The 21,889-nt window shown below is 45.6% G+C and overlaps 9 non-coding genes across 9 annotated transcripts; all 9 read left to right on the top strand.

Moving 5' to 3' along the window:
* The first annotated feature begins 1,812 nt into the window (after positions 1-1,812).
* LOC130341535 (U2 spliceosomal RNA) lies at positions 1,813-2,003 on the top strand. The gene has a single exon (XR_008881457.1). It is a non-coding gene; the product is annotated as a U2 spliceosomal RNA (small nuclear RNA).
* A 2,089-nt stretch (positions 2,004-4,092) lies between these two features.
* Positions 4,093-4,283, top strand: LOC130341534 (U2 spliceosomal RNA). The gene has a single exon (XR_008881456.1). It is a non-coding gene; the product is annotated as a U2 spliceosomal RNA (small nuclear RNA).
* A 2,083-nt stretch (positions 4,284-6,366) lies between these two features.
* Positions 6,367-6,557, top strand: LOC130341533 (U2 spliceosomal RNA). Its single transcript, XR_008881455.1, has one exon. It is a non-coding gene; the product is annotated as a U2 spliceosomal RNA (small nuclear RNA).
* Positions 6,558-10,200: 3,643 nt separating this feature from the next.
* Positions 10,201-10,388, top strand: LOC130341490 (U2 spliceosomal RNA). Its single transcript, XR_008881422.1, has one exon. It is a non-coding gene; the product is annotated as a U2 spliceosomal RNA (small nuclear RNA).
* A 2,095-nt stretch (positions 10,389-12,483) lies between these two features.
* LOC130341532 (U2 spliceosomal RNA) lies at positions 12,484-12,674 on the top strand. The gene has a single exon (XR_008881454.1). It is a non-coding gene; the product is annotated as a U2 spliceosomal RNA (small nuclear RNA).
* A 2,076-nt stretch (positions 12,675-14,750) lies between these two features.
* On the top strand, positions 14,751-14,941 carry LOC130341531 (U2 spliceosomal RNA). The gene has a single exon (XR_008881453.1). It is a non-coding gene; the product is annotated as a U2 spliceosomal RNA (small nuclear RNA).
* Positions 14,942-17,008: 2,067 nt separating this feature from the next.
* Positions 17,009-17,199, top strand: LOC130341530 (U2 spliceosomal RNA). The gene has a single exon (XR_008881452.1). It is a non-coding gene; the product is annotated as a U2 spliceosomal RNA (small nuclear RNA).
* Positions 17,200-19,287: 2,088 nt separating this feature from the next.
* On the top strand, positions 19,288-19,478 carry LOC130341529 (U2 spliceosomal RNA). Its single transcript, XR_008881451.1, has one exon. It is a non-coding gene; the product is annotated as a U2 spliceosomal RNA (small nuclear RNA).
* Positions 19,479-21,554: 2,076 nt separating this feature from the next.
* Positions 21,555-21,745, top strand: LOC130341528 (U2 spliceosomal RNA). Its single transcript, XR_008881450.1, has one exon. It is a non-coding gene; the product is annotated as a U2 spliceosomal RNA (small nuclear RNA).
* Positions 21,746-21,889: the final 144 nt, after the last annotated feature.

Below are 21,889 nucleotides of genomic sequence, written 5' to 3'. Positions count from 1 at the left end.
GATAGGCAGCTGCCTTGATAGCGGGTGGGTGCTGAATGTTCCTAATTGACAAAATAAGATTAATGCTTATGAAGAAATATAAAATCTCATCCCTTCCCCAATATCGCGCCACACCCCTACCCCTTAATTCCCTGGTTGAACTTGATGGACATATGTCTTTTTTCGACCGTACTAACTATGTAACTATGTAACATAACATGGGGGGGGTCTCCTGGCTGTTCACACAGGTGTGTCATTGCTGTACATTGACCATGCATTGCTTCTGTGGTATTGCAAAGGCAAAGACAAATGCTTCCAGCCATCCATTGCACTAATGGATTGGTCATCAGCTGGCTGTCTATGTCCCGCATCAATATAGACCAAAGTACAGAGGGTTAGGCTATGCTATTGTGCACCTACCTGATGCATCAGAAGGTGCGAGGCCCTTGCTAAATTCTGTGCACAGACTTTGAGATCTATACTTTAGACTGTATCTAAACCTGCTCCAACATGGACTGACATTCTGGCCTACTTTCAGCCGATGCGACTTGTCTGTCGCTGAACAGTCGCTTTTTATGTATTCAGCACCTATGTATAATGTTGTAAAAATGCTCTAGAAGCTAAAGTCGCAGAAATGTCACACATATTTGGCCTGCAACTTTCTGTGCGACAAATTCAGACAGGAAAAATCAGTATAAATCCTTAGAAAATTATCCCCCAGTGTCTCCATCTGCTGGCGGTATTGAATAAGCATTGCTGCACTGATGGGGTATGCATTAGACGAAAAAAAAGAAGAAAAAGAAGAATAATACGCCCAGAAAAGAGGCGAAAAGGAGAAAAACGTAAAAAAACGTGAAAAAAAGTAAGAGGAAGAGAAGGGAAAAAAAGGTGGAAATGGGTTTAAAAGTGATTTCGGCGGAGAAATATATATATATATATATATATATATATATATATATACGCGCACACACACACATATATATAAACGTATTCTCCGTTGAGATATTGCAGCCGCTGCTGTGTCCAGGCCCAGGAGCCTTAGCACTGTGCTGTGATGTCACTCAATACCACTGACATCACTAGGTGTAAACAACATCTCTCCTTTGCTGTGTATGTGACTATGGAGCTGTTTGGTGATGTCGTCTATTATGGCCTTCATAGAAGCAACAGGAGATTGTTGCATCCATCTAGAACCCTCAGAACTACAGTGCTATGATGTCACTCACTTCCACAGGCCTTGCAGAGTGTAAACAACAACAACCCAGCTTTGTTGTGTATGTAACCATAGGGATTTGTGATGTCACCTAGAACCTTCACAGCAGCGACAGCTTTATGAGGAGCATCAGCACTGCTCTGCCTGAGCAGAACCATCACCGCCATAGGTTGTCAAATAACCCGGGTTTAACCCACACAGGTAAGTCCAATGGGGTGCAGGCATGTCCTCTATGCTTACAGCTTCCCGTGGGTGTTGGTTTGATACCGTTTGGGGACAGCCAAGGAGGCATCTGCAGGCAACAAAGGTAGGTGTGTGCTTGTGTGTGTGTTTCCTATGCAGATCCTAAGCCCAGTGTCACATGCAAGTAGGAGGAGTAAGAAGGGTTCCTGGCAAATCCGGGTTATGGATTGCATTTAAAAAGGCCCCGTGGGAGTGCAATGGGCCCCTGTCTTGCTGCTTAGCAATAATGGTATGGGTTTAGGTTCTGCTGTGTGTACTGGTGGTTGACTGCCCCCCAGCCCAGAGTGTGCATGGAAAATTGTCTGGCAGCCTCCCTGACAGCAAGCAGTGATAGTGCCCATGAAGGGCACCTTGTTGGGCCCGCCCCTTTCACGGTTATCGCTTCTCGGCCTTTTGGCTAAGATCAAGTGTAGTATCTGTTCTTATCAGTTTAATATCTGATACGTCCCCTATCTGGGGACCATATATTAAATGGATTTTTGAGAACGGGGGCCGATTTCGAAGCTTGCTTCCGTCGCCCTATGCATTGACCCGATATGGCAGTATCTTCGGGTACAGTGCACCACCCCCTTACAGGGTTAAAAAGAAAGATTCCTACTTTCATTGCTACCTGCTTGCTGGCTAGCCAGCTAGCCAGCCCTGTGGGCCTTGCTGCTGCTGCAGCCAAAAAACAAAAGGTGGTGCTGCTGCTGCTTCTGCTGCTTCTGCTTCTGCTTGTGTCTGGCCGCTGTTGGAGCGTCCAGGCACAGGACTTCTGCTGCTGCTGACTAAATGGCCTCCTTAATTGGATCATTTGAGTAGCCAGCACACCTGTGCAGGTAGGGCATGACATGATAGGCAGCTGCCTTGATAGCGGGTGGGTGCTGAATGTTCCTAATTGACAAAATAAGATTAATGCTTATGAAGAAATATAAAATCTCATCCCTTCCCCAATATCGCGCCACACCCCTACCCCTTAATTCCCTGGTTGAACTTGATGGACATATGTCTTTTTTCGACCGTACTAACTATGTAACTATGTAACATAACATGGGGGGGGGGGGGGTCTCCTGGCTGTTCACACAGGTGTGTCATTGCTGTACATTGACCATGCATTGCTTCTGTGGTATTGCAAAGGCAAAGACAAATGCTTCCAGCCATCCATTGCACTAATGGATTGGTCATCAGCTGGCTGTCTATGTCCCGCATCAATATAGACCAAAGTACAGAGGGTTAGGCTATGCTATTGTGCACCTACCTGATGCATCAGAAGGTGCGAGGCCCTTGCTAAATTCTGTGCACAGACTTTGAGATCTATACTTTAGACTGTATCTAAACCTGCTCCAACATGGACTGACATTCTGGCCTACTTTCAGCCGATGCGACTTGTCTGTCGCTGAACAGTCGCTTTTTATGTATTCAGCACCTATGTATAATGTTGTAAAAATGCTCTAGGAGCTAAAGTCGCAGAAATGTCACACATATTTGGCCTGCAACTTTCTGTGCGACAAATTCAGACAGGAAAAATCAGTATAAATCCTTAGAAAATTATCCCCCAGTGTCTCCATCTGCTGGCGGTATTGAATAAGCATTGCTGCACTGATGGGGTATGCATTAGACGAAAAAAAAGAAGAAAAAGAAGAATAATACGCCCAGAAAAGAGGCGAAAAGGAGAAAAACGTAAAAAAACGTGAAAAAAAAGTAAGAGGAAGAGAAGGGAAAAAAAGGTGGAAATGGGTTTAAAAGTGATTTCTGCGGAGAAATATATATATATATATATATATATATATATATATATATATATACGCGCACACACACACATATATATAAACGTATTCTCCGTTGAGATATTGCAGCCGCTGCTGTGTCCAGGCCCAGGAGCCTTAGCACTGTGCTGTGATGTCACTCAATACCACTGACATCACTAGGTGTAAACAATATCTCTCCTTTGCTGTGTATGTGACTATGGAGCTGTTTGGTGATGTCGTCTATTATGGCCTTCATAGAAGCAACAGGAGATTGTTGCATCCATCTAGAACCCTCAGAACTACAGTGCTATGATGTCACTCACTTCCACAGGCCTTGCAGAGTGTAAACAACAACAACCCAGCTTTGTTGTGTATGTAACCATAGGGATTTGTGATGTCACCTAGAACCTTCACAGCAGCGACAGCTTTATGAGGAGCATCAGCACTGCTCTGCCTGAGCAGAACCATCACCGCCATAGGTTGTCAAATAACCCGGGTTTAACCCACACAGGTAAGTCCAATGGGGTGCAGGCATGTCCTCTATGCTTACAGCTTCCCGTGGGTGTTGGTTTGATACCGTTTGGGGACAGCCAAGGAGGCATCTGCAGGCAACAAAGGTAGGTGTGTGCTTGTGTGTGTGTTTCCTATGCAGATCCTAAGCCCAGTGTCACATGCAAGTAGGAGGAGTAAGAAGGGTTCCTGGCAAATCCGGGTTATGGATTGCATTTAAAAAGGCCCCGTGGGAGTGCAATGGGCCCCTGTCTTGCTGCTTAGCAATAATGGTATGGGTTTAGGTTCTGCTGTGTGTACTGGTGGTTGACTGCCCCCCAGCCCAGAGTGTGCATGGAAAACTGTCTGGCAGCCTCCCTGACAGCAAGCAGTGATAGTGCCCATGAAGGGCACCTTGTTGGGCCCGCCCCTTTCACGGTTATCGCTTCTCGGCCTTTTGGCTAAGATCAAGTGTAGTATCTGTTCTTATCAGTTTAATATCTGATACGTCCCCTATCTGGGGACCATATATTAAATGGATTTTTGAGAACGGGGGCCGATTTCGAAGCTTGCTTCCGTCGCCCTATGCATTGACCCGATATGGCAGTATCTTCGGGTACAGTGCACCACCCCCTTACAGGGTTAAAAAGAAAGATTCCTACTTTCATTGCTACCTGCTTGCTGGCTAGCCAGCTAGCCAGCCCTGTGGGCCTTGCTGCTGCTGCAGCCAAAAAACAAAAGGTGGTGCTGCTGCTGCTTCTGCTGCTTCTGCTTCTGCTTGTGTCTGGCCGCTGTTGGAGCGTCCAGGCACAGGACTTCTGCTGCTGCTGACTAAATGGCCTCCTTAATTGGATCATTTGAGTAGCCAGCACACCTGTGCAGGTAGGGCATGACATGATAGGCAGCTGCCTTGATAGCGGGTGGGTGCTGAATGTTCCTAATTGACAAAATAAGATTAATGCTTATGAAGAAATATAAAATCTCATCCCTTCCCCAATATCGCGCCACACCCCTACCCCTTAATTCCCTGGTTGAACTTGATGGACATATGTCTTTTTTCGACCGTACTAACTATGTAACTATGTAACATAACATGGGGGGGGTCTCCTGGCTGTTCACACAGGTGTGTCATTGCTGTACATTGACCATGCATTGCTTCTGTGGTATTGCAAAGGCAAAGACAAATGCTTCCAGCCATCCATTGCACTAATGGATTGGTCATCAGCTGGCTGTCTATGTCCCGCATCAATATAGACCAAAGTACAGAGGGTTAGGCTATGCTATTGTGCACCTACCTGATGCATCAGAAGGTGCGAGGCCCTTGCTAAATTCTGTGCACAGACTTTGAGATCTATACTTTAGACTGTATCTAAACCTGCTCCAACATGGACTGACATTCTGGCCTACTTTCAGCCGATGCGACTTGTCTGTCGCTGAACAGTCGCTTTTTATGTATTCAGCACCTATGTATAATGTTGTAAAAATGCTCTAGAAGCTAAAGTCGCAGAAATGTCACACATATTTGGCCTGCAACTTTCTGTGCGACAAATTCAGACAGGAAAAATCAGTATAAATCCTTAGAAAATTATCCCCCAGTGTCTCCATCTGCTGGCGGTATTGAATAAGCATTGCTGCACTGATGGGGTATGCATTAGACGAAAAAAAAGAAGAAAAAGAAGAATAATACGCCCAGAAAAGAGGCGAAAAGGAGAAAAACGTAAAAAAACGTGAAAAAAAAGTAAGAGGAAGAGAAGGGAAAAAAAGGTGGAAATGGGTTTAAAAGTGATTTCGGCGGAGAAATATATATATATATATATATATATATATATATATATATATATACGCGCACACACACACATATATATAAACGTATTCTCCGTTGAGATATTGCAGCCGCTGCTGTGTCCAGGCCCAGGAGCCTTAGCACTGTGCTGTGATGTCACTCAATACCACTGACATCACTAGGTGTAAACAACATCTCTCCTTTGCTGTGTATGTGACTATGGAGCTGTTTGGTGATGTCGTCTATTATGGCCTTCATAGAAGCAACAGGAGATTGTTGCATCCATCTAGAACCCTCAGAACTACAGTGCTATGATGTCACTCACTTCCACAGGCCTTGCAGAGTGTAAACAACAACAACCCAGCTTTGTTGTGTATGTAACCATAGGGATTTGTGATGTCACCTAGAACCTTCACAGCAGCGACAGCTTTATGAGGAGCATCAGCACTGCTCTGCCTGAGCAGAACCATCACCGCCATAGGTTGTCAAATAACCCGGGTTTAACCCACACAGGTAAGTCCAATGGGGTGCAGGCATGTCCTCTATGCTTACAGCTTCCCGTGGGTGTTGGTTTGATACCGTTTGGGGACAGCCAAGGAGGCATCTGCAGGCAACAAAGGTAGGTGTGTGCTTGTGTGTGTGTTTCCTATGCAGATCCTAAGCCCAGTGTCACATGCAAGTAGGAGGAGTAAGAAGGGTTCCTGGCAAATCCGGGTTATGGATTGCATTTAAAAAGGCCCCGTGGGAGTGCAATGGGCCCCTGTCTTGCTGCTTAGCAATAATGGTATGGGTTTAGGTTCTGCTGTGTGTACTGGTGGTTGACTGCCCCCCAGCCCAGAGTGTGCATGGAAAATTGTCTGGCAGCCTCCCTGACAGCAAGCAGTGATAGTGCCCATGAAGGGCACCTTGTTGGGCCCGCCCCTTTCACGGTTATCGCTTCTCGGCCTTTTGGCTAAGATCAAGTGTAGTATCTGTTCTTATCAGTTTAATATCTGATACGTCCCCTATCTGGGGACCATATATTAAATGGATTTTTGAGAACGGGGGCCGATTTCGAAGCTTGCTTCCGTCGCCCTATGCATTGACCCGATATGGCAGTATCTTCGGGTACAGTGCACCACCCCCTTACAGGGTTAAAAAGAAAGATTCCTACTTTCATTGCTACCTGCTTGCTGGCTAGCCAGCTAGCCAGCCCTGTGGGCCTTGCTGCTGCTGCAGCCAAAAAACAAAAGGTGGTGCTGCTGCTGCTTCTGCTTCTGCTTGTGTCTGGCCGCTGTTGGAGCGTCCAGGCACAGGACTTCTGCTGCTGCTGACTAAATGGCCTCCTTAATTGGATCATTTGAGTAGCCAGCACACCTGTGCAGGTAGGGCATGACATGATAGGCAGCTGCCTTGATAGCGGGTGGGTGCTGAATGTTCCTAATTGACAAAATAAGATTAATGCTTATGAAGAAATATAAAATCTCATCCCTTCCCCAATATCGCGCCACACCCCTACCCCTTAATTCCCTGGTTGAACTTGATGGACATATGTCTTTTTTCGACCGTACTAACTATGTAACTATGTAACATAACATGGGGGGGGGGGGGGGGTCTCCTGGCTGTTCACACAGGTGTGTCATTGCTGTACATTGACCATGCATTGCTTCTGTGGTATTGCAAAGGCAAAGACAAATGCTTCCAGCCATCCATTGCACTAATGGATTGGTCATCAGCTGGCTGTCTATGTCCCGCATCAATATAGACCAAAGTACAGAGGGTTAGGCTATGCTATTGTGCACCTACCTGATGCATCAGAAGGTGCGAGGCCCTTGCTAAATTCTGTGCACAGACTTTGAGATCTATACTTTAGACTGTATCTAAACCTGCTCCAACATGGACTGACATTCTGGCCTACTTTCAGCCGATGCGACTTGTCTGTCGCTGAACAGTCGCTTTTTATGTATTCAGCACCTATGTATAATGTTGTAAAAATGCTCTAGAAGCTAAAGTCGCAGAAATGTCACACATATTTGGCCTGCAACTTTCTGTGCGACAAATTCAGACAGGAAAAATCAGTATAAATCCTTAGAAAATTATCCCCCAGTGTCTCCATCTGCTGGCGGTATTGAATAAGCATTGCTGCACTGATGGGGTATGCATTAGACGAAAAAAAAGAAGAAAAAGAAGAATAATACGCCCAGAAAAGAGGCGAAAAGGAGAAAAATGTAAAAAAACGTGAAAAAAAAGTAAGAGGAAGAGAAGGGAAAAAAAGGTGGAAATGGGTTTAAAAGTGATTTCGGCGGAGAAATATATATATATATATATATATATATATATATATATATATATATACGCGCACACACACACATATATATAAACGTATTCTCTGTTGAGATATTGCAGCCGCTGCTGTGTCCAGGCCCAGGAGCCTTAGCACTGTGCTGTGATGTCACTCAAAACCAGTGACATCACTAGGTGTAAACAACATCTCTCCTTTGCTGTGTATGTGACTATGGAGCTGTTTGGTGATGTCGTCTATTATGGCCTTCATAGAAGCAACAGGAGATTGTTGCATCCATCTAGAACCCTCAGAACTACAGTGCTATGATGTCACTCACTTCCACAGGCCTTGCAGAGTGTAAACAACAACAACCCAGCTTTGTTGTGTATGTAACCATAGGGATTTGTGATGTCACCTAGAACCTTCACAGCAGCGACAGCTTTATGAGGAGCATCAGCACTGCTCTGCCTGAGCAGAACCATCACCGCCATAGGTTGTCAAATAACCCGGGTTTAACCCACACAGGTAAGTCCAATGGGGTGCAGGCATGTCCTCTATGCTTACAGCTTTCTGTGGGTGTTGGTTTGATACCGTTTGGGGACAGCCAAGGAGGCATCTGCAGGCAACAAAGGTAGGTGTGTGCTTGTGTGTGTGTTTCCTATGCAGATCCTAAGCCCAGTGTCACATGCAAGTAGGAGGAGTAAGAAGGGTTCCTGGCAAATCCGGGTTATGGATTGCATTTAAAAAGGCCCCGTGGGAGTGCAATGGGCCCCTGTCTTGCTGCTTAGCAATAATGGTATGGGTTTAGGTTCTGCTGTGTGTACTGGTGGTTGACTGCCCCCCAGCCCAGAGTGTGCATGGAAAATTGTCTGGCAGCCTCCCTGACAGCAAGCAGTGATAGTGCCCATGAAGGGCACCTTGTTGGGCCCGCCCCTTTCACGGTTATCGCTTCTCGGCCTTTTGGCTAAGATCAAGTGTAGTTCTGCTCACTTGGTCTGGCCAGAGGGTGTCTGGGGTACCCGGCTCCTTTGCCTGGGGGGATCGTCCTTCTTAACGGAGGGACTTCACCCCCCTGCTGCTATTAGGGAGCCGGCTTAGTCCCCAGACAACGGGGAGCGATCACCACCACCTACCTGCTTACAGTGGGGGAGGTGTTTATCCTGATGGACATGGCTGGATCAAGTGGAGCATCATCAGAAGGCATCCCTGAGTATGCTAAGCTCAGAAATGGAGTTCGGATTTCCTTATTGGATACCTGCAAGAGAGGAAAAGGATTAGGTTTCGTGGTCGAGGAGATCTTATTCAAGTTGCTGGAAATTAAGAAGGAACAAATCCTGTCTATGCTTGAATTCCCAAGAAATGGACACTACGATGTTATATTGGCTTCTGAAGAGGACTTTAATTTTTTTTGCAGCAAGTACCAGCAAAAGAAGGCCAATCCAGTTTTGGAGGGTGTGGAGGTGACCCCGCATTTTCCGAACCAGGAGAAAATATTGACGGTACGGATGTATAGCCCATATATACTGGAAAAAGACATTGAGACTTTTCTTTCTAGATTCTGTGACAATATTCTGTCAAAGGGAAAAGTCCTGAACCAATATGGCCTATGGACTACAAAATGGAAATTTAAAGTTAAATTTAAAAAGGAACCTGACGGTAAAGTGATTTATCCACCTGGGCGATTCAAAATTGGATCGGTCAATGGTGACTTGTTCTATTCAGGGATGGAGGAATTTTGCCGTAAATGTAAACAATACGGGCACGGGAAAGACCTATGTACTCACTCATGGTGCTATAAGTGCCAGGAGGGAGGTCATGAAGCAGACACCTGCAACAACAACAAAAAAAAGAAGTGTCATCTGTGCGGTGATGAAGATCACCTGGTAAATGTATGTCCCAAGAAACAAACAACGAAAAAGGAAACAGCAGCTAAAAGGAGTAGGGAAGAAGAAGAAATTGGAGAACCTGAGTTGGAGGAAGTTCCAGCCAGAAAAGTGGCTGAAGAAAAGAAAAAGAAAGAAGAGGTTTATGTACCAATGGAATTTGGAGGTGTTTTGGATGGCATGTTGGAAAATATGCCAAAAAAGGAAAGAAGACCATTTGATATGGATTTAATGGAACTAAGGTCGAAATATGAAAATCGGTACGAGGAAGCTAGAGACAAAGTGTATTTTTCATTTCAAGCTGATATGGACAGATTTTTGGACACTTATAAAGTTCCATCTTGGTTGGGACTTCCGGTAAAAAGACAGATGATAAGAGGAACGATAAACCGTGGAATGATAGATTTCCTAATGGTATATGCCTGGAGAAATGGAATGTCTCTCTGATTAATTACTGGTGAAAGCAATGTTTGTTTGTTATTGTAAATGTGTGTTTTTTTTTTCTGGTTAAATCTTTTTTATTGATTTTATTTTGTGGTCATTAGTGTTAAGAAGAAATAAAAAAATGGGTTACCTGATGATGAGCAACAATCGAGTTCAAATAAGATCTTGGAACTCTGATTGAGTTTCTGAGGGCTAACTTAAAAAAAAAAAATCTGTTCTTATCAGTTTAATATCTGATACGTCCCCTATCTGGGGACCATATATTAAATGGATTTTTGAGAACGGGGGCCGATTTCGAAGCTTGCTTCCGTCGCCCTATGCATTGACCCGATATGGCAGTATCTTCGGGTACAGTGCACCACCCCCTTACAGGGTTAAAAAGAAAGATTCCTACTTTCATTGCTACCTGCTTGCTGGCTAGCCAGCTAGCCAGCCCTGTGGGCCTTGCTGCTGCTGCAGCCAAAAAACAAAAGGTGGTGCTGCTGCTGCTTCTGCTGCTTCTGCTTCTGCTTGTGTCTGGCCGCTGTTGGAGCGTCCAGGCACAGGACTTCTGCTGCTGCTGACTAAATGGCCTCCTTAATTGGATCATTTGAGTAGCCAGCACACCTGTGCAGGTAGGGCATGACATGATAGGCAGCTGCCTTGATAGCGGGTGGGTGCTGAATGTTCCTAATTGACAAAATAAGATTAATGCTTATGAAGAAATATAAAATCTCATCCCTTCCCCAATATCGCGCCACACCCCTACCCCTTAATTCCCTGGTTGAACTTGATGGACATATGTCTTTTTTCGACCGTACTAACTATGTAACTATGTAACATAACATGGGGGGGGGGGGGGTCTCCTGGCTGTTCACACAGGTGTGTCATTGCTGTACATTGACCATGCATTGCTTCTGTGGTATTGCAAAGGCAAAGACAAATGCTTCCAGCCATCCATTGCACTAATGGATTGGTCATCAGCTGGCTGTCTATGTCCCGCATCAATATAGACCAAAGTACAGAGGGTTAGGCTATGCTATTGTGCACCTACCTGATGCATCAGAAGGTGCGAGGCCCTTGCTAAATTCTGTGCACAGACTTTGAGATCTATACTTTAGACTGTATCTAAACCTGCTCCAACATGGACTGACATTCTGGCCTACTTTCAGCCGATGCGACTTGTCTGTCGCTGAACAGTCGCTTTTTATGTATTCAGCACCTATGTATAATGTTGTAAAAATGCTCTAGAAGCTAAAGTCGCAGAAATGTCACACATATTTGGCCTGCAACTTTCTGTGCGACAAATTCAGACAGGAAAAATCAGTATAAATCCTTAGAAAATTATCCCCCAGTGTCTCCATCTGCTGGCGGGATTGAATAAGCATTGCTGCACTGATGGGGTATGCATTAGACGAAAAAAAGAAGAAAAAGAAGAATAATACGCCCAGAAAAGAGGCGAAAAGGAGAAAAACGTAAAAAAACGTGAAAAAAAAGTAAGAGGAAGAGAAGGGAAAAAAAGGTGGAAATGGGTTTAAAAGTGATTTCGGCGGAGAAATATATATATATATATATTATATATATATATATATATATATATATATATATGCGCACACACACACATATATATAAACGTATTCTCCGTTGAGATATTGCAGCCGCTGCTGTGTCCAGGCCCAGGAGCCTTAGCACTGTGCTGTGATGTCACTCAATACCACTGACATCACTAGGTGTAAACAACATCTCTCCTTTGCTGTGTATGTGACTATGGAGCTGTTTGGTGATGTCGTCTATTATGGCCTTCATAGAAGCAACAGGAGATTGTTGCATCCATCTAGAACCCTCAGAACTACAGTGCTATGATGTCACTCACTTCCACAGGCCTTGCAGAGTGTAAACAACAACAACCCAGCTTTGTTGTGTATGTAACCATAGGGATTTGTGATGTCACCTAGAACCTTCACAGCAGCGACAGCTTTATGAGGAGCATCAGCACTGCTCTGCCTGAGCAGAACCATCACCGCCATAGGTTGTCAAATAACCCGGGTTTAACCCACACAGGTAAGTCCAATGGGGTGCAGGCATGTCCTCTATGCTTACAGCTTCCCGTGGGTGTTGGTTTGATACCGTTTGGGGACAGCCAAGGAGGCATCTGCAGGCAACAAAGGTAGGTGTGTGCTTGTGTGTGTGTTTCCTATGCAGATCCTAAGCCCAGTGTCACATGCAAGTAGGAGGAGTAAGAAGGGTTCCTGGCAAATCCGGGTTATGGATTGCATTTAAAAAGGCCCCGTGGGAGTGCAATGGGCCCCTGTCTTGCTGCTTAGCAATAATGGTATGGGTTTAGGTTCTGCTGTGTGTACTGGTGGTTGACTGCCCCCCAGCCCAGAGTGTGCATGGAAAATTGTCTGGCAGCCTCCCTGACAGCAAGCAGTGATAGTGCCCATGAAGGGCACCTTGTTGGGCCCGCCCCTTTCACGGTTATCGCTTCTCGGCCTTTTGGCTAAGATCAAGTGTAGTATCTGTTCTTATCAGTTTAATATCTGATACGTCCCCTATCTGGGGACCATATATTAAATGGATTTTTGAGAACGGGGGCCGATTTCGAAGCTTGCTTCCGTCGCCCTATGCATTGACCCGATATGGCAGTATCTTCGGGTACAGTGCACCACCCCCTTACAGGGTTAAAAAGAAAGATTCCTACTTTCATTGCTACCTGCTTGCTGGCTAGCCAGCTAGCCAGCCCTGTGGGCCTTGCTGCTGCTGCAGCCAAAAAACAAAAGGTGGTGCTGCTTCTGCTTGTGTCTGGCCGCTGTTGGAGCGTCCAGGCACAGGACTTCTGCTGCTGCTGACTAAATGGCCTCCTTAATTGGATCATTTGAGTAGCCAGCACACCTGTGCAGGTAGGGCATGACATGATAGGCAGCTGCCTTGATAGCGGGTGGGTGCTGAATGTTCCTAATTGACAAAATAAGATTAATGCTTATGAAGAAATATAAAATCTCATCCCTTCCCCAATATCGCGCCACACCCCTACCCCTTAATTCCCTGGTTGAACTTGATGGACATATGTCTTTTTTCGACCGTACTAACTATGTAACTATGTAACATAACATGGGGGGGGGGGGGGGGGTCTCCTGGCTGTTCACACAGGTGTGTCATTGCTGTACATTGACCATGCATTGCTTCTGTGGTATTGCAAAGGCAAAGACAAATGCTTCCAGCCATCCATTGCACTAATGGATTGGTCATCAGCTGGCTGTCTATGTCCCGCATCAATATAGACCAAAGTACAGAGGGTTAGGCTATGCTATTGTGCACCTACCTGATGCATCAGAAGGGTGCGAGGCCCTTGCTAAATTCTGTGCACAGACTTTGAGATCTATACTTTAGACTGTATCTAAACCTGCTCCAACATGGACTGACATTCTGGCCTACTTTCAGCCGATGCGACTTGTCTGTCGCTGAACAGTCGCTTTTTATGTATTCAGCACCTATGTATAATGTTGTAAAAATGCTCTAGAAGCTAAAGTCGCAGAAATGTCACACATATTTGGCCTGCAACTTTCTGTGCGACAAATTCAGACAGGAAAAATCAGTATAAATCCTTAGAAAATTATCCCCCAGTGTCTCCATCTGCTGGCGGTATTGAATAAGCATTGCTGCACTGATGGGGTATGCATTAGACGAAAAAAAAGAAGAAAAAGAAGAATAATACGCCCAGAAAAGAGGCGAAAAGGAGAAAAACGTAAAAAAACGTGAAAAAAAAGTAAGAGGAAGAGAAGGGAAAAAAAGGTGGAAATGGGTTTAAAAGTGATTTCGGCGGAGATATATATATATATATATATATATATATATATATATATATATATATATACGCGCACACACACACATATATATAAACGTATTCTCCGTTGAGATATTGCAGCCGCTGCTGTGTCCAGGCCCAGGAGCCTTAGCACTGTGCTGTGATGTCACTCAATACCACTGACATCACTAGGTGTAAACAACATCTCTCCTTTGCTGTGTATGTGACTATGGAGCTGTTTGGTGATGTCGTCTATTATGGCCTTCATAGAAGCAACAGGAGATTGTTGCATCCATCTAGAACCCTCAGAACTACAGTGCTATGATGTCACTCACTTCCACAGGCCTTGCAGAGTGTAAACAACAACAACCCAGCTTTGTTGTGTATGTAACCATAGGGATTTGTGATGTCACCTAGAACCTTCACAGCAGCGACAGCTTTATGAGGAGCATCAGCACTGCTCTGCCTGAGCAGAACCATCACCGCCATAGGTTGTCAAATAACCCGGGTTTAACCCACACAGGTAAGTCCAATGGGGTGCAGGCATGTCCTCTATGCTTACAGCTTCCCGTGGGTGTTGGTTTGATACCGTTTGGGGACAGCCAAGGAGGCATCTGCAGGCAACAAAGGTAGGTGTGTGCTTGTGTGTGTGTTTCCTATGCAGATCCTAAGCCCAGTGTCACATGCAAGTAGGAGGAGTAAGAAGGGTTCCTGGCAAATCCGGGTTATGGATTGCATTTAAAAAGGCCCCGTGGGAGTGCAATGGGCCCCTGTCTTGCTGCTTAGCAATAATGGTATGGGTTTAGGTTCTGCTGTGTGTACTGGTGGTTGACTGCCCCCCAGCCCAGAGTGTGCATGGAAAATTGTCTGGCAGCCTCCCTGACAGCAAGCAGTGATAGTGCCCATGAAGGGCACCTTGTTGGGCCCGCCCCTTTCACGGTTATCGCTTCTCGGCCTTTTGGCTAAGATCAAGTGTAGTATCTGTTCTTATCAGTTTAATATCTGATACGTCCCCTATCTGGGGACCATATATTAAATGGATTTTTGAGAACGGGGGCCGATTTCGAAGCTTGCTTCCGTCGCCCTATGCATTGACCCGATATGGCAGTATCTTCGGGTACAGTGCACCACCCCCTTACAGGGTTAAAAAGAAAGATTCCTACTTTCATTGCTACCTGCTTGCTGGCTAGCCAGCTAGCCAGCCCTGTGGGCCTTGCTGCTGCTGCAGCCAAAAAACAAAAGGTGGTGCTGCTTCTGCTTGTGTCTGGCCGCTGTTGGAGCGTCCAGGCACAGGACTTCTGCTGCTGCTGACTAAATGGCCTCCTTAATTGGATCATTTGAGTAGCCAGCACACCTGTGCAGGTAGGGCATGACATGATAGGCAGCTGCCTTGATAGCGGGTGGGTGCTGAATGTTCCTAATTGACAAAATAAGATTAATGCTTATGAAGAAATATAAAATCTCATCCCTTCCCCAATATCGCGCCACACCCCTACCCCTTAATTCCCTGGTTGAACTTGATGGACATATGTCTTTTTTCGACCGTACTAACTATGTAACTATGTAACATAACATGGGGGGGGGGGGGTCTCCTGGCTGTTCACACAGGTGTGTCATTGCTGTACATTGACCATGCATTGCTTCTGTGGTATTGCAAAGGCAAAGACAAATGCTTCCAGCCATCCATTGCACTAATGGATTGGTCATCAGCTGGCTGTCTATGTCCCGCATCAATATAGACCAAAGTACAGAGGGTTAGGCTATGCTATTGTGCACCTACCTGATGCATCAGAAGGTGCGAGGCCCTTGCTAAATTCTGTGCACAGACTTTGAGATCTATACTTTAGACTGTATCTAAACCTGCTCCAACATGGACTGACATTCTGGCCTACTTTCAGCCGATGCGACTTGTCTGTCGCTGAACAGTCGCTTTTTATGTATTCAGCACCTATGTATAATGTTGTAAAAATGCTCTAGAAGCTAAAGTCGCAGAAATGTCACACATATTTGGCCTGCAACTTTCTGTGCGACAAATTCAGACAGGAAAAATCAGTATAAATCCTTAGAAAATTATCCCCCAGTGTCTCCATCTGCTGGCGGTATTGAATAAGCATTGCTGCACTGATGGGGTATGCATTAGACGGAAAAAAAGAAGAAAAAGAAGAATAATACGCCCAGAAAAGAGGCGAAAAGGAGAAAAACGTAAAAAAACGTGAAAAAAAAGTAAGAGGAAGAGAAGGGAAAAAAAGGTGGAAATGGGTTTAAAAGTGATTTCGGCGGAGAAATATATATATATATATATATATATATATATATATATATATATACGCGCACACACACACATATATATAAACGTATTCTCCGTTGAGATATTGCAGCCGCTGCTGTGTCCAGGCCCAGGAGCCTTAGCACTGTGCTGTGATGTCACTCAATACCACTGACATCACTAGGTGTAAACAACATCTCTCCTTTGCTGTGTATGTGACTATGGAGCTGTTTGGTGATGTCGTCTATTATGGCCTTCATAGAAGCAACAGGAGATTGTTGCATCCATCTAGAACCCTCAGAACTACAGTGCTATGATGTCACTCACTTCCACAGGCCTTGCAGAGTGTAAACAACAACAACCCAGCTTTGTTGTGTATGTAACCATAGGGATTTGTGATGTCACCTAGAACCTTCACAGCAGCGACAGCTTTATGAGGAGCATCAGCACTGCTCTGCCTGAGCAGAACCATCACCGCCATAGGTTGTCAAATAACCCGGGTTTAACCCACACAGGTAAGTCCAATGGGGTGCAGGCATGTCCTCTATGCTTACAGCTTCCCGTGGGTGTTGGTTTGATACCGTTTGGGGACAGCCAAGGAGGCATCTGCAGGCAACAAAGGTAGGTGTGTGCTTGTGTGTGTGTTTCCTATGCAGATCCTAAGCCCAGTGTCACATGCAAGTAGGAGGAGTAAGAAGGGTTCCTGGCAAATCCGGGTTATGGATTGCATTTAAAAAGGCCCCGTGGGAGTGCAATGGGCCCCTGTCTTGCTGCTTAGCAATAATGGTATGGGTTTAGGTTCTGCTGTGTGTACTGGTGGTTGACTGCCCCCCAGCCCAGAGTGTGCATGGAAAATTGTCTGGCAGCCTCCCTGACAGCAAGCAGTGATAGTGCCCATGAAGGGCACCTTGTTGGGCCCGCCCCTTTCACGGTTATCGCTTCTCGGCCTTTTGGCTAAGATCAAGTGTAGTATCTGTTCTTATCAGTTTAATATCTGATACGTCCCCTATCTGGGGACCATATATTAAATGGATTTTTGAGAACGGGGGCCGATTTCGAAGCTTGCTTCCGTCGCCCTATGCATTGACCCGATATGGCAGTATCTTCGGGTACAGTGCACCACCCCCTTACAGGGTTAAAAAGAAAGATTCCTACTTTCATTGCTACCTGCTTGCTGGCTAGCCAGCTAGCCAGCCCTGTGGGCCTTGCTGCTGCTGCAGCCAAAAAACAAAAGGTGGTGCTGCTGCTGCTTCTGCTGCTTCTGCTTCTGCTTGTGTCTGGCCGCTGTTGGAGCGTCCAGGCACAGGACTTCTGCTGCTGCTGACTAAATGGCCTCCTTAATTGGATCATTTGAGTAGCCAGCACACCTGTGCAGGTAGGGCATGACATGATAGGCAGCTGCCTTGATAGCGGGTGGGTGCTGAATGTTCCTAATTGACAAAATAAGATTAATGCTTATGAAGAAATATAAAATCTCATCCCTTCCCCAATATCGCGCCACACCCCTACCCCTTAATTCCCTGGTTGAACTTGATGGACATATGTCTTTTTTCGACCGTACTAACTATGTAACTATGTAACATAACATGGGGGGGGGGGGGGGGGTCTCCTGGCTGTTCACACAGGTGTGTCATTGCTGTACATTGACCATGCATTGCTTCTGTGGTATTGCAAAGGCAAAGACAAATGCTTCCAGCCATCCATTGCACTAATGGATTGGTCATCAGCTGGCTGTCTATGTCCCGCATCAATATAGACCAAAGTACAGAGGGTTAGGCTATGCTATTGTGCACCTACCTGATGCATCAGAAGGTGCGAGGCCCTTGCTAAATTCTGTGCACAGACTTTGAGATCTATACTTTAGACTGTATCTAAACCTGCTCCAACATGGACTGACATTCTGGCCTACTTTCAGCCGATGCGACTTGTCTGTCGCTGAACAGTCGCTTTTTATGTATTCAGCACCTATGTATAATGTTGTAAAAATGCTCTAGAAGCTAAAGTCGCAGAAATGTCACACATATTTGGCCTGCAACTTTCTGTGCGACAAATTCAGACAGGAAAAATCAGTATAAATCCTTAGAAAATTATCCCCCAGTGTCTCCATCTGCTGGCGGTATTGAATAAGCATTGCTGCACTGATGGGGTATGCATTAGACGAAAAAAAAGAAGAAAAAGAAGAATAATACGCCCAGAAAAGAGGCGAAAAGGAGAAAAATGTAAAAAAACGTGAAAAAAAAGTAAGAGGAAGAGAAGGGAAAAAAAGGTGGAAATGGGTTTAAAAGTGATTTCGGCGGAGAAATATATATATATATATATATATATATATATATATATATACGCGCACACACACACATATATATAAACGTATTCTCTGTTGAGATATTGCAGCCGCTGCTGTGTCCAGGCCCAGGAGCCTTAGCACTGTGCTGTGATGTCACTCAAAACCAGTGACATCACTAGGTGTAAACAACATCTCTCCTTTGCTGTGTATGTGACTATGGAGCTGTTTGGTGATGTCGTCTATTATGGCCTTCATAGAAGCAACAGGAGATTGTTGCATCCATCTAGAACCCTCAGAACTACAGTGCTATGATGTCACTCACTTCCACAGGCCTTGCAGAGTGTAAACAACAACAACCCAGCTTTGTTGTGTATGTAACCATAGGGATTTGTGATGTCACCTAGAACCTTCACAGCAGCGACAGCTTTATGAGGAGCATCAGCACTGCTCTGCCTGAGCAGAACCATCACCGCCATAGGTTGTCAAATAACCCGGGTTTAACCCACACAGGTAAGTCCAATGGGGTGCAGGCATGTCCTCTATGCTTACAGCTTCCCGTGGGTGTTGGTTTGATACCGTTTGGGGACAGCCAAGGAGGCATCTGCAGGCAACAAAGGTAGGTGTGTGCTTGTGTGTGTGTTTCCTATGCAGATCCTAAGCCCAGTGTCACATGCAAGTAGGAGGAGTAAGAAGGGTTCCTGGCAAATCCGGGTTATGGATTGCATTTAAAAAGGCCCCGTGGGAGTGCAATGGGCCCCTGTCTTGCTGCTTAGCAATAATGGTATGGGTTTAGGTTCTGCTGTGTGTACTGGTGGTTGACTGCCCCCCAGCCCAGAGTGTGCATGGAAAATTGTCTGGCAGCCTCCCTGACAGCAAGCAGTGATAGTGCCCATGAAGGGCACCTTGTTGGGCCCGCCCCTTTCACGGTTATCGCTTCTCGGCCTTTTGGCTAAGATCAAGTGTAGTATCTGTTCTTATCAGTTTAATATCTGATACGTCCCCTATCTGGGGACCATATATTAAATGGATTTTTGAGAACGGGGGCCGATTTCGAAGCTTGCTTCCGTCGCCCTATGCATTGACCCGATATGGCAGTATCTTCGGGTACAGTGCACCACCCCCTTACAGGGTTAAAAAGAAAGATTCCTACTTTCATTGCTACCTGCTTGCTGGCTAGCCAGCTAGCCAGCCCTGTGGGCCTTGCTGCTGCTGCAGCCAAAAAACAAAAGGTGGTGCTGCTGCTGCTTCTGCTGCTTCTGCTTCTGCTTGTGTCTGGCCGCTGTTGGAGCGTCCAGGCACAGGACTTCTGCTGCTGCTGACTAAATGGCCTCCTTAATTGGATCATTTGAGTAGCCAGCACACCTGTGCAGGTAGGGCATGACATGATAGGCAGCTGCCTTGATAGCGGGTGGGTGCTGAATGTTCCTAATTGACAAAATAAGATTAATGCTTATGAAGAAATATAAAATCTCATCCCTTCCCCAATATCGCGCCACACCCCTACCCCTTAATTCCCTGGTTGAACTTGATGGACATATGTCTTTTTTCGACCGTACTAACTATGTAACTATGTAACATAACATGGGGGGGGGGGGGGTCTCCTGGCTGTTCACACAGGTGTGTCATTGCTGTACATTGACCATGCATTGCTTCTGTGGTATTGCAAAGGCAAAGACAAATGCTTCCAGCCATCCATTGCACTAATGGATTGGTCATCAGCTGGCTGTCTATGTCCCGCATCAATATAGACCAAAGTACAGAGGGTTAGGCTATGCTATTGTGCACCTACCTGATGCATCAGAAGGTGCGAGGCCCTTGCTAAATTCTGTGCACAGACTTTGAGATCTATACTTTAGACTGTATCTAAACCTGCTCCAACATGGACTGACATTCTGGCCTACTTTCAGCCGATGCGACTTGTCTGTCGCTGAACAGTCGCTTTTTATGTATTCAGCACCTATGTATAATGTTGTAAAAATGCTCTAGAAGCTAAAGTCGCAGAAATGTCACACATATTTGGCCTGCAACTTTCTGTGCGACAAATTCAGACAGGAAAAATCAGTATAAATCCTTAGAAAATTATCCCCCAGTGTCTCCATCTGCTGGCGGTATTGAATAAGCATTGCTGCACTGATGGGGTATGCATTAGACGAAAAAAAGAAGAAAAAGAAGAATAATACGCCCAGAAAAGAGGCGAAAAGGAGAAAAACGTAAAAAAACGTGAAAAAAAAGTAAGAGGAAGAGAAGGGAAAAAAAGGTGGAAATGGGTTTAAAAGTGATTTCGGCGGAGAAATATATATATATATATATATATATATATATATGCGCACACACACACATATATATAAACGTATTCTCCGTTGAGATATTGCAGCCGCTGCTGTGTCCAGGCCCAGGAGCCTTAGCACTGTGCTGTGATGTCACTCAATACCACTGACATCACTAGGTGTAAACAACATCTCTCCTTTGCTGTGTATGTGACTATGGAGCTGTTTGGTGATGTCGTCTATTATGGCCTTCATAGAAGCAACAGGAGATTGTTGCATCCATCTAGAACCCTCAGAACTACAGTGCTATGATGTCACTCACTTCCACAGGCCTTGCAGAGTGTAAACAACAACAACCCAGCTTTGTTGTGTATGTAACCATAGGGATTTGTGATGTCACCTAGAACCTTCACAGCAGCGACAGCTTTATGAGGAGCATCAGCACTGCTCTGCCTGAGCAGAACCATCACCGCCATAGGTTGTCAAATAACCCGGGTTTAACCCACACAGGTAAGTCCAATGGGGTGCAGGCATGTCCTCTATGCTTACAGCTTCCCGTGGGTGTTGGTTTGATACCGTTTGGGGACAGCCAAGGAGGCATCTGCAGGCAACAAAGGTAGGTGTGTGCTTGTGTGTGTGTTTCCTATGCAGATCCTAAGCCCAGTGTCACATGCAAGTAGGAGGAGTAAGAAGGGTTCCTGGCAAATCCGGGTTATGGATTGCATTTAAAAAGGCCCCGTGGGAGTGCAATGGGCCCCTGTCTTGCTGCTTAGCAATAATGGTATGGGTTTAGGTTCTGCTGTGTGTACTGGTGGTTGACTGCCCCCCAGCCCAGAGTGTGCATGGAAAATTGTCTGGCAGCCTCCCTGACAGCAAGCAGTGATAGTGCCCATGAAGGGCACCTTGTTGGGCCCGCCCCTTTCACGGTTATCGCTTCTCGGCCTTTTGGCTAAGATCAAGTGTAGTATCTGTTCTTATCAGTTTAATATCTGATACGTCCCCTATCTGGGGACCATATATTAAATGGATTTTTGAGAACGGGGGCCGATTTCGAAGCTTGCTTCCGTCGCCCTATGCATTGACCCGATATGGCAGTATCTTCGGGTACAGTGCACCACCCCCTTACAGGGTTAAAAAGAAAGATTCCTACTTTCATTGCTACCTGCTTGCTGGCTAGCCAGCTAGCCAGCCCTGTGGGCCTTGCTGCTGCTGCAGCCAAAAAACAAAAGGTGGTGCTGCTTCTGCTTGTGTCTGGCCGCTGTTG

The sequence above is a fragment of the Hyla sarda genome, unplaced genomic scaffold (genome assembly GCF_029499605.1).
Source record: "Hyla sarda isolate aHylSar1 unplaced genomic scaffold, aHylSar1.hap1 scaffold_621, whole genome shotgun sequence".
In the NCBI taxonomy this organism is placed as follows: Eukaryota; Metazoa; Chordata; class Amphibia; order Anura; family Hylidae; genus Hyla; species Hyla sarda.
This window is presented reverse-complemented; position numbering and strand designations above follow the sequence as displayed.